We start from the raw sequence: 12,159 nt of genomic DNA on the forward strand, positions 1-12,159 counted from the left end.
GGGGTGACGTGCGGTGTGGGGCGACACTCATGTGGGGTGACACTATGTGGGGTAACACTAAGGGTGGGGGTGACACTGTGTGGGGGTGATTTCACTATGTGGGGGGTAACACTATGTGGGGGTGACACTGTGTGGGGTGACACTACATGTGGGGTACCATGCGGGGTGACACTGTGTGGGGCGACACTATTGGGGGTGATACTGTGTGTGGGTGACACTATGTGGGTGCACACGGGGTGACACCAAGGACACTATGTGGGGGTAACACTCATGTGTGGGGTGGACATTTGTGGGGTGATTTACTTGAGCTTGGGGGGTGGACACAGGTGGGAAGACACTATGTGGGGGATAACACTGTGTGGGGGTGGACACTTTATTTGGGGATTACTCTCGTGTGTGGGGTGACACTGTTTGGGGGTGACACTGTGTGTGGGGGTGACACTGTTTGGGGTGACACTGTGTGGGGTGACACTGTTTGGGGGTGACACTGTGTGGGATGACACGTGTCCTGCCTTAACCATGCAGGTGTGGAGAATGACACGTGTCCTGCCTTAACCATGCAGGTGTGGAGGATAACACGTGTCCTGCCTTAACCATGCAGGTGTGGAGGATGACACGTGTCCTGCCTTAACCATGCAGGTGTGGAGGATGACACGTGTCCTGCCTTAACCATGCAGGTGTGGAGGATGACACGTGTCCTGCCTTAACCATGCAGGTGTGGATTGTAGTGTATATATATATGTATATGCATGAGAGAGTCACTGTCGGGTCAAAGAGGATGTGTGACGGGCATACTTACACACACACACACACCTCTATCTCTCAGGTATACATACACATCCCAAGTCTCTCTCTCTCTCTCTCTCTCTCTCTCTCTCTCTCTCTCTCTCTCTCTCTCTCTCTCTCTCTCTCTCTCTCTCTCCCTCTCTCTCTCTCTCAGGCATACCTACACACCCTCAGTCTCTCTCTCATCTTCAACTTGCATCTTCAACCTGGCCGCGGGGTTAATTAACAGCCACCAAACATCCTCCAGGTGTTGTCCAGGTAAACCTTCTCTCCCTAAGATAGGCTAAAACAGAAGTGCCCAAAATAGCAACAGGTTTCCAGGTTGATGGGAGCCCTCACAGGACTCTGCCTTCTAGAGAGATGGAATTCAATGGAGCATTTTTTGACGTGTGTTGGTGGCGGGGCTGGTGTGAGGGAGGCTGGCCAAGCTCGCGAGTCGTGGCCCCGTGACCTTTACTGTGTGGTCACTGCACCGCCTCTACCTGCCTGTGTTGTGTGGGGGTGTGGGGGGAGGTGTGTGTGTGTGTGTGTGCAAGGGAGAGGAGGTGCATGTGTGTGTAACTACTGTTATATCTACAGAGCGTACGTGTGTGTGTGTGTGTGTTAGCGTGAGAGTATGCGGGCGCGTGAGTATGTGTAAATAGACGTCAGAACCGAGAAGATGTTTGTGTAGTTAGTGTCATTTCCAGCCATCACAGCTCACTCTCAGCTCACAACAGCTTACTCTCAGTCATCATAGCTCATTTCCAGCCCTCACATCTATGTCCCAGCCCTCACAGCTCTCTTCCGACCTCACATCTCTGTCCCAGCCCTCACAGCTCTCTTCCGGCCCTCACATCTCTGTTCCAGCTCTCACATCTCACTCCCAGCCCTCATAGCAAACCCTTCAATCCTCACAGCTCATTCTCAACCCACATGCTTCTCTCCCCCTCTCACCCCACATGCTTCTCTCCCCCCTCTCCACCCCACATGCTTCTCTCCCCTCTCCCTTCTCCCCTCTCACCCCACATGCTTCTCTCCCCCTCCCACCCCTCCACCCCATGTTTCTCTCCCTCTACACCCCACATGCTTCTCTCCCCTCACCCCCATGCTTCTCCCCTTCCTCTCCTCTCACCCCACATGCTTCTCTCCCCCCTCTCACCCCACATCTCCCTCTCTCCTCTCTCCCCTCTCACCCCATGCTTCTCTCACCCTGCTTCTCTCCCCTCCTCTACCCCACCCCATGCTCTCTCCACACCCTCACCCCACATGTTTCTCCCCTCTCACCCCCCATGTTTCTCTCCCCTCTCACCCCACATGCTTCTCCCCCTCTCCCCTCCCACATGCTCTCTCCCCCTCCCCTCACATGCTTCTCCCCTCTCACCCCACATGCTTCTCTCCCCACTACCCCATGCTTCTCTCCCCTCTCACCCACATGCTTCTCTCCCCTCCTCACCCCATGTCTTCCCCACCCACATGCTTCTTCCCCCACATCTTTATCTTCCCCCCTCACCCCATGCTTCTCTCCCCTCTCACCCACATGTTCTCTCCCCTCTCCCCCACATGCTTCTCTCCCCCTCTCACCCCACTAGCTTCTCTCCCTCTCACCCCTTCTTCTCTCTCTCCCCTCTCATGTTTCTCTCTCTCTCATGCTCACCCCTTCTTCTCTCCCCCTCTCACCCCACATGTTTCTCTCCCCCTCTCCCCCCCTTCTCCCTCTCTCACCCCACTGTTCTCTCCCCTCCCCCACATGCTTCTCTCCCCTCTCACCCCACTTCTCTCCCCTCTCCCCACATGTTTCCTCCCCCTCTCACCCCCATGCTTCTCTCCCTCCTCTCACCCCACATGTTTCTCCCACCTGCTTCTCTCCCCCCCACATGTTTCTCTCCCCTCTCACCCCACATGCTCTCTCCCCTCTCCCCCCATGTTTTCCCCCTGCCTCTCCCCTCTCACCCCATGCTTCTCTCCCCCTCTCTTCTCTCCCCCCTCACCCCATGCTTCTCTCCCTCCTCTCACCCCACCTCCCACCTCTTCTCTCACCCACATGCTTCTCTCCCCTCTCACCCCATGTTTCTCCCCCTCTCACCCCACTGTTTCTCTCCCCTCCCCTCTCTCACCCCACATGCTTCTCTCCCCTCTCACCCCCATGCTTCTCTCCCCCTCTCTCACCCCTAGCTTCTCTCCCCCTTGCTTCTCCTCCCTCTCACCCCACATGTTTCTCCCATGCTTCTCTCTCCCCACATGCTTCTCCCCCCTCACCCCATCTCTCTCTCCCCCTAGCTTCTCTCCCCTCTCACCCCACATGCTCTCGCTCCCCTCTCCCCACATGTTTCTCTCCCCTCTCACCCCACATGCTTCTCTCCCCTCTCACCCCATGCTTCCCCATCCCTCCTCTCACCCCATGTTTCTCCCACCTCCTTCTCTCACCCCACATGCTTCTCCCCCCTCTCTTCTCTCCCCCTCTCACATGCCTCTCTCCCCCCTCTCACCCACATGTTTCTCCCCTCTCACCCCATGCTTCTCTCCCCCTCTCACCCCTGTTTCCCCCTCTCACCCCACATGTTTCTCCCACCTGCTTCTCTCACCCCATCTTCTCTCTCCTCCCCACCCCACATGCTGCTCCCACCTGCTTTCTCCCCCCTGCTTCTCCCCTCTCACCCCCATGCTTCTCTCCCCCCCCCTAGCTTCTTCTCCCCTCTCACCCCATGTTTCTCCCCACCTGCTTCTCTCACCCCACATGCTTCTCTCCCCCTCTCCTCCACATGCCCCCCTCACCCCACATGCTTCTCCTCCCCCTCTCACCCCACATGCTCTCCTCTCCCCCCTCTCACCCCCAGCTTCTCTCCCCCTCCCCCACATGTTCTCTTCTCACCCCACATGTTTCTCCCCTGCTTCTCTCCCCCATGCTTCTCCCACCTCACCCCACCTGCTTCTCTCACCCCCATGCTTCTCTCCCCCCTCACCCCATGCTTCTCTCCTCCTCTCACCCCCATGTTTCTCCCACCTGCTTCTCTCACATGCTTCTCTCCCACCCTCACCCCAGCTTCTCCCCCCTCACCCCACATCTTCTCTCCCCCCTCTTCCCCCTCTCACCCCACATGTTTCTCCCACCTGCTTCTCTCACCCCACCTGCTTCTCTCCCCCCCTTCACCCCCACCTACTGCCATTATCAACCAGTTGTGCCAGAAATGCCCCGTTAAATCAGACAACCACTGCCCATAAAACCCACATAAAGATTGGAATCGAACCCCCGAAATCAGGGCTGACCTTCGCGACCCCTAAATCGGCCCACGTAACTCCTCCCGATTTTCACGCACCCGATAATTACCCACTTATTACGTCATCCTGTACTGTACTGTTAGTCTTAAGGTGGTTCTGATTCTGAGAGAGAGAGAGAGAGAGAGAGAGAGAGAGAGAGAGAGAGAGAGAGATCTATTTACAACAGGGTATCAGTCAACCATTTTCTACTCCCGCACCATTTTGACATCAATCTTTTTTTTTTCCTTTTTTTTCTTTTTGTCGAAGGTTAAGTGAGCCAATTAGGGGGGAAACTTTAAACTTACGACAGAATCCTGGTGGCCTTGTCCTGCACCTGGGGGAGGGGGGTGAAGGAGGGTGGGGAGGAGGAAGAGGGGGAAGGAGGAGGAAAGAGAGGACAATCTTCCCCCTACCTACCTACAATAACCATAACTAAAGTCCTACGATAGTCCAGGATCCTTATAGCAGAGTGTCTCACCGCCCGAAGGATACATACGTCCTTGGAACTACAGTATATACCAAGCTCGTTAAGGACTATCACTCCTATACATAGTTCCAGAGTATAAGGAAAGATTTTTGTTATGTTTTCAAGTCTCTCTCTCTCTCTCTCTCTCTCTCTCTCTCTCTCTCTCTCTCACATTACGGTTGCATTTGGGAAACTCTGAGACTATCAACGAGTGAATGAACCTGCATTATCATCACTACCATGACACTATCGGGGCGAGAGCTGCTCATGAGACCCAGTTCACCAAGGAGGAGTGACGGGCCCCATGCAGTGACTGATAGAGAAGCTCATTTGATTCATTCCTTCGTCAGAGCAGAGCGTCTTAACACTGGCTGGTCCTCTGATTCAGGTGTAACAGCGGTTAGGAGGGTTACCGGTAGAAGATGGTATTTTGGTAATTGTCAGGAGGGGAAGGGGGAGGGGAGGGAAGGAGGGGGAGGGAGGAGGAGAAATTACTCTCGGCGGAACCTAGATGCCCTCCGGGGTTGTAGAGGAGGGGGAAGGGAAGGGAGAGGGGGGGAAGGATAAGGAGGAGGAACAGAGGGGGCGGGGCTGGGTAATTATAGTTATGATATTTTCTGTGAGAAGATCCTGTGGCGCTGGGAACAGGTGCTTACTGGCGTACCTCTAGGAGTACAGCTGGGACCTCTGCTGGGACGAGTGAAGTTAACTGTTCACACCACCAGGAACACTGCACAAACCTTTGGGGGGGTGGGTATTGCTGGGACCTGAGGGAGGTGTGGAGGGTACTGCTGGAGTCCCTGAGAGTACTGCTAGGATCAATAAAGGTACTGCTGGGATCTGTGATAATACTGAGACCCCCTAGGAGCACTGCTGGGACAAGTGGGGGTATTGCTGGGACTTGTGATAATACTGAGACCGCTAGGAGCACTGCTGGGACAAGGAAGGTATTGCTGGGATCTGTGTGGTATATTACAGGAACCTTTGAGTGGACTTGTATGGGAGAGACAGCGCCCTCTGGTAACACGTCCCTCTAGATACCTGGATTATGACCCCAGGGCTTTATTACATACACCTGATGGCCGAGCTAACCTACACCCCTTCCTCCCTCTGCCCCTACCCTTCCCCACCTCCCTCTACCCCCACCCTCACCCCACCTCCCAACCTTCCTCCACCTCCCTTTACCCTACCCTTCCCTTTCTCCCCCACCCACCCTTCCCCCACCCCCATCTTCCCCCTACCTTTCCTTACATCCCTACCCCTACCCTTCATCTCCTCCCCTACCCCCCTACCATGTCTGTTGCTACTCGACGCCTTAAATACTGTACGACGCATAAGACTACTCGTCGTGTAAGGTCAGATTCTTGCAGTTGTATTAATATCATCTCTTGTGTCAGGCCATCATCTGTTGCTCAAGCGTGTTGTTTTATTAACTTATGTATTATCGTTTTCTTACCGTTATTCATGTCTTGTTTATTCTACGTCTTGTTTATCTCCTCTACGTACGACATAGTTATCCATTTATTGTCTTTTTAATATTAATGTATAAGTGTAATTTACGGTCCTTGCTAGATTCTTGTGTCTGTTATGTTATTATTCATTATTCTAACTTTTTTTTTTCAATCGGTTTCTTTATTTCATATCTTTTCTCCGTTGGTAATTTTACGAGTTTATTGATTACAATCTACGTGTTTATTCTAATAGTTTTTTCCAATGATGATGAAGAATATATATTTATGTTAACTATCTATTTATTCGTTATTATATTCTCGTATGATTAATAAATTCATTCTATAACCTTTACTTCTTCCCTTGAGTCAGGGTAATAGTCTATTTACCTTCATTCATTATTTATTAATATTTTTTTGGATCGCAAGGTTTCCCCATTTCGTTCCCATTCTGTATTTTTCTATATCAACTTTTTCTTTCCTAGGACGATTATTTTTCTCTCTTGTGTTTCTTTTTTTCCCTTCCATCTTCTTGTATTTCTTCCCAGGACGATGTAATACTCGTGAGGAGACATAGTCAACTAAAATACCTCCACCAGCTGTCAATGTTTACTAATTTTTGCGTCCACTTCATCACTGGCAACTGACGTGTGTTTACCGCCCACAAAACGCGGCTGGCGAGTGTGTGTGTGTGTGTGTGTGTATGTGTGTGTGTGTGTGTGTGTGTGTGTGTCGGGGAACGCCTTGCCTGCCTGGACGTATGTATGCGTGTGTGTGTGCGTGTGTGTGTATGTGTGTGTGTGTATGTGTTGTAGAAAAAAGGGGGAGCGCTATGTGTAGACGTGTGTGTCTGCAGAGAGAGAGAGAGAGAGAGAGAGAGAGAGAGAGAGAGAGAGAGTGGAGTTAAATCCGGCAACTAACTCTATATGTGTAAGATGTGTAGCAATCTCAACTGTGTATGTACGTGTGTGTGACGAAGGAAAGGAAGGGGTCGCGTGTGTGGGGGGTCCTAGGAAGTGTGGTGGGAATGAGGTTGATGTGTGGAAGAGGTGTTAGAGAGGTGGGTGTGAGGTTGAAGTGTGGGCGTGAATGTAGGTGTGTGAGAGAGGGTGGGTGTGAGGTTGAGGTGTGGGCGTGAGGTTAGTGTGTGGGATGGCGTGGGCGTGATGTTGGTGTGTAAGAGGGAGTGTGCGTGAGGTTGGCGTGTGTGGGCGTGAAGGTGGTGTGTGGGAACGGGGTGGGCGTGGGAAGGCGCAGGTTCTAGTGTATTAGTGGTGGGGTAGGGTGGGGTTGTGGTGGGGTGGGGTGGGGTGGGGGGGACCTCGGCTCTTATGTAAATGAAGGTTCACCGAGAGAAAAACGTCTACTTGGGCTGCCTCTAACTGCTTCCTCTCTCCATTACCCCCACCACGGCCCTCACCTCCCTCCTCCCTACCTCCTTTATTTAAACATATACACATTATACCGACAAGTTTTCCCTCATAATGGACATATTTCGGATTTAGTAATATTTTGTTTCCTCTCGTCGGGTAATGTAAAATAATTAATAATTTACGTTTCACTACAAACTTTAATTTTGGGTCAAATTTTAAATTAAATATACGAACAATAATGAAGTCAAAATAAAAGAAAGTGCTGATTACTACTCCTCCTCCCACCATCAGGGCTCTTACGTCAACCATTTTCCTAATAATTACCTCTCCTACAACTTATAACTCACCAATATTGATAACAGCGCCACCGCCATCAGCAAAATCACCAGCAAAATTATTCGTATGTGTTGAGATGGACAGAAAAGTTTTCCCGCGCATTTTTTTCCCCGCCAATTTCGCCTCAACCTCACGAATTTCTTGTAGTGATTCCTGGCGCGAAATGTTGCGGGAGTTTTGTTGCGCGGGTACAAGGCTGCCGGGAAGTGTCCCTTGTCTGGAATGATGAATTAAAAATCCGGCGAGGGAGGGGGAACACAGGCGGTACACGTCCGGAAGGCGGCCAACATCTTGCCGGACAGACTGCCGAACATCTCTCACTCGAGTTTATCTTCCAGCGGTATTAACAATATCGGGCTCTTGCTGTTGGCTGGTGGAGGAGGAGGTGGCTGGAGGAAGAGGTGGCTGGAGGAGGAGATTGCTGGAGGAGGTGGCTGGAGGAAGTGGCTGGAGGAGGAGATTGCTGGAGGAAGTGGCTGGAGGAGGGAGTGAATGGAGAAGATTGCTGGAGAAAGAGGTGAAGGTTGAGGGCTGACTAAGTTGTGTCTACGCCACCTTCATGGCCTTACCCGAAGAGTTCCACACCCAGTTCCTACTTTTATTGGGTTGAGGAACGACTTTTGCTCTCCTCCTCCACTATGTAAGTCTTCACCTGGTTCCCTCCCCGCAGCCACACACCCGTTGGTCTAGTCTTTGACGATGACGTAATATCTCACGAGATTTGGAGCGGCCAAAGACCTCATATATTCCTCACCGAAATTGTGTTATATATCAGAGATTTCTGGGGGTTTATGAGCGAGCCAGGACAGATGGGGGGGGCGGCCGCCAGAAGGGTCCTTACATCACACCAGGTCCTCAGGGGCCGAGTGAGGGGTACCTTCTGGGTGGGTTTCTTGTGCCCCTCCGGTAACTGCCAAGGTTGTTTCCTGTGTTCTTGTTGTCTGCTTCTGAGAGAATGTGTAAGTTTCTTATAACTCCTGTTGCTATGACCTTTGTTGCTGTCTTTTTCTGCTGTTGCTGTTCGTATGTTTACTGATCCGTTGCTGGTTATTTCTCATCTCCCGGTAGTGTAAGTTCCAGTGGGTGTTGTTGCTGTTGTTGCTTCATCTGTGTCGTGGTTGTGTTATTCTTACACAGTCCTGCTTCAGCAGCGGCGCCTCACCTAACGGCTCTGAGGAGTATATCAGAAACCTTCGTGTTATGGCGAACATTTGTGTGAGTTCAACCTCGTCGTGTGCATTGTGTCTTGATTACTATTATTTTTACCAAGAAAGTGCTATGTTATTTCGTATAGAAGACACGTAGAACATTAATTACGGAATCTAATCTTCCTGTAAAAGGCGCCAGGCTGGGGTTTGTTGTGTCCCGCTTGGCGAGTACGTTTACCTCTGTTCACTTGTCTCCCGTCCTCACCTGTACACGTTTTAACTATTCAATTATTTCCTTTTCATCAGGTAAAAATCAACTTATAACTAAGCTACAGGTATTCTATTAGTTTAAGGAGCTTCATTAATAAGTTTTGTGGTTAGTAATACCCTGATAGTTGTGCCTAAGTCCAAGTCACAGCTGCGATCGAGGAACGGGACACGTCCGGCGCTCCAGGGTGAGATTAGGATCGACATTCCCGCACAGGTGTAGTAAGAGTGGACCCAGCCAGTCGCATGCTGGACCTGCTCTCTCAAACTTTTCTCGCCTCGTCTTAAAGGTTTTCAGCTCCACATAAAAGACTGAATGAATTGGTTCACCGATTGAAATAAGAGACGGTAGATGTGGTGGTGAAGGCTTACTAAGTACATGTTAGTTAGTACCGCATACCAGCCTGGCTACCTCACCCAAGAGGCTCTTTTTACCTACAGGTAACAGATCACCATCATCACTCGTTCTCTAACTCATGATTTTGGCAGGAATATTTTCGCAGGCAGTGAAGCGAGGGATCTTCGCACGCTTTTCTGGTTTATCCTCGTGACTTTCAGCGAATGGCGAGCGATTTGGACGGGCCGTATCTGTCCACAATCTGGGCATGTGACGCTATTAACCCGCGCGCCCTGAGCTGGGGGATCGTGGCCACAGGGCGTTATGGACACTCCTGGACTACTTATATGAAGCAGGTGTGAGCTGGCATACCTGGTGCGTTATCTCTACGTCCTCCTCCGCCTTACGACACCCACATTTCTTGAAGGTTACTGAAGACTCCAGATTAGTTCCTTATCTTTTTTTTTTCTTCAGGTCTTTGATGAAAACAAGTTCAGGTTTTTTTTCTTCGTCTTTACCTCCAAGAAATTATATTTTGATCAGAGGATTCTTTCATTTCTAAGACGATATGAAGAAATTTACGAGAACTTATTAAAAAAGAGACTTGACAACCCATACTTATGATAACAGAACAAGTCAGAAATTACGACTAGTGCTTGTGTTAAAAAAAAATTAGTACAACATCTATTTTGTGAGTAAACAAATCCCTCCTCCCTCACTCATCCCTACACCACCACCCATGTCAGCAAGGGAGGGGAGGGGAGTGGTGGTGGGGGGGTAACACAAAGGGGACAGGTAGTAATGGTGTCAGGACGGAGGGAGGGAGGGAGTTGTGGTGGGGGTAACACAGGGGACAGGTAGTAATGGTGTCAGGACGGAGGAGGAGGGAGGTTGTGGTGGGGGTAACACAAAGGGGACAGGTAGTAATGGTGGACGGAGGGAGGGAGGGGGTTGTGGTGGGGGGTAACACAAGGGGACAGGTAGTAATGGTGTCAGGACGGAGGAGGGAGGGAGTTGTGGTGGGGGGTAACACAAAGGGACAGGTAGTAATGGTGTCAGGACGGAGGGAGGAGGGAGTTGTGGTGGGGGTAACACAAAGGGGACAGGTAGTAATGGTGTCAGGACGGAGGGAGGGAGGGGGAGTTGTGGTTACTCAAGGTTTGTTTTAACACCCACAAATGAGTGTGTTTACCCCTACTTATACCTCAGTGTCTGGTCACCTCCCACCCACTGTATCTCTCCCTTCCTCACACCCTCCCAGCCTCTCTCTCTCTCCCTCACACGCTCCCAGTCTCTCTCTCTCTCTCTCTCTCTCTCTCTCTCTCTCTCTCTCTCTCATCTTCATCCTCCGTCTTCCCGTCTGCTTTATTTTAATCCCTTCTTACTCTTTATCTCCCTGTTTCGTTTCTTCCTCTCCTCCACCGTCACCTCTTCCTTCCTTTATTCAACTCTTCCTTCCTCCTCTCTTTATTCAGATATTCCCTGTTCCTCCTCAACCACCCAACACGACACACACCAATTTTATTAAACTTATTATCCAAACACTCGACAAAATACGATAAAAAAAAATCACCCTTTTAGTCATTTATTCATCAAATTCAACTAATTATATTCCCCTATGATAAAAAAAAAATCGCCCCCAAAATATCGCCACTCGTAGGAATTTATCGCCATCTTAAAAAAAAAATCGTGTTTTATTTTTTCGCCAAATTTAAACAAATCGCAAAATAAAAATTAATAAACCAAGATTCTTTCCTCTAAATAAAAACAATCAAATCTAAAACAAAAAAAAAACACCAAACCTTTTAGCTTTTCGCCAATTTAAAATATCGCTTAAAATCGCCAATTTGTTACCGTTTTCGCCAACTTGGAAGAATGTAAATCGCTTATGTCCAAAACAGTGAAGTGTTTACCTGTTATCTCTCTCCCTCTTTTTCTTATGTTATTTTGTTTCATCTTATTCTTCTTTTATCACGTCCAACTCTTTCTCCCTTTCTTAATTATCTACTTCTACCTCCTCACACTCCCCTTCCCCTTCTATACTTCTTTATTAATTTTCTTCCTTATTCTTCTTTATGTCTCTTACACCTTCTCCTCTTTCCTTTCCTCCTTCTCCTTCCTTTCCCCCTCCTTCCCCTCTTTCGCATCTACGTTATTCGTCTATGCTATACCGCCCTTTCCCCTCATTTCTCTCACAACACACCCTACCTACCTTCACCACACACACACACCCCACCTCCCCTCGCCACACACCCCACTTCCCCTCACTAAACATCCCTACCTCCCCTTGCTAGACACTCTCCTTCCCTTACTACACATCTCACCTACCCTCACTACACACCCCACCTCCCCTCACTTCCTTTATTTTCCCCTCTTTTCCCTCACTTCTCTCCCCAACACTCTTCCTCACCTGTACATTCACTTCCTCCTCTTCTACTTTGACCTGTCTTGCCCCACCTCCCCACCGTCAGCGCCACCCTCAGCAGTGACTCTCCCATCGTGCTAAGGTCAGTCCGAGGAAGGCAGTGTGACGTGTGCTTGGTTAGACAGGGTCAGGGAGGTGATGAAGATGAACGCATCTGCTGACTTGGGTGCCTCCCTTCCCAACACACACAAACTAACCTAACCTAACGTAACTTAATCTAACCTGACCTGAACAAATCTATCGTTGCCTAATTTAGCTTGACCTGACCAAAAATATTCTAACCTTACCTGACCAAACCTAACCTTACCTTACATAACCCATTCTACACTAAACTAA

This window comes from Homarus americanus, unplaced genomic scaffold (genome assembly GCF_018991925.1).
Source record: "Homarus americanus isolate GMGI-L3 unplaced genomic scaffold, GMGI_Hamer_2.0 scaffold57206, whole genome shotgun sequence".
Classification (NCBI taxonomy): Eukaryota; Metazoa; Arthropoda; class Malacostraca; order Decapoda; family Nephropidae; genus Homarus; species Homarus americanus.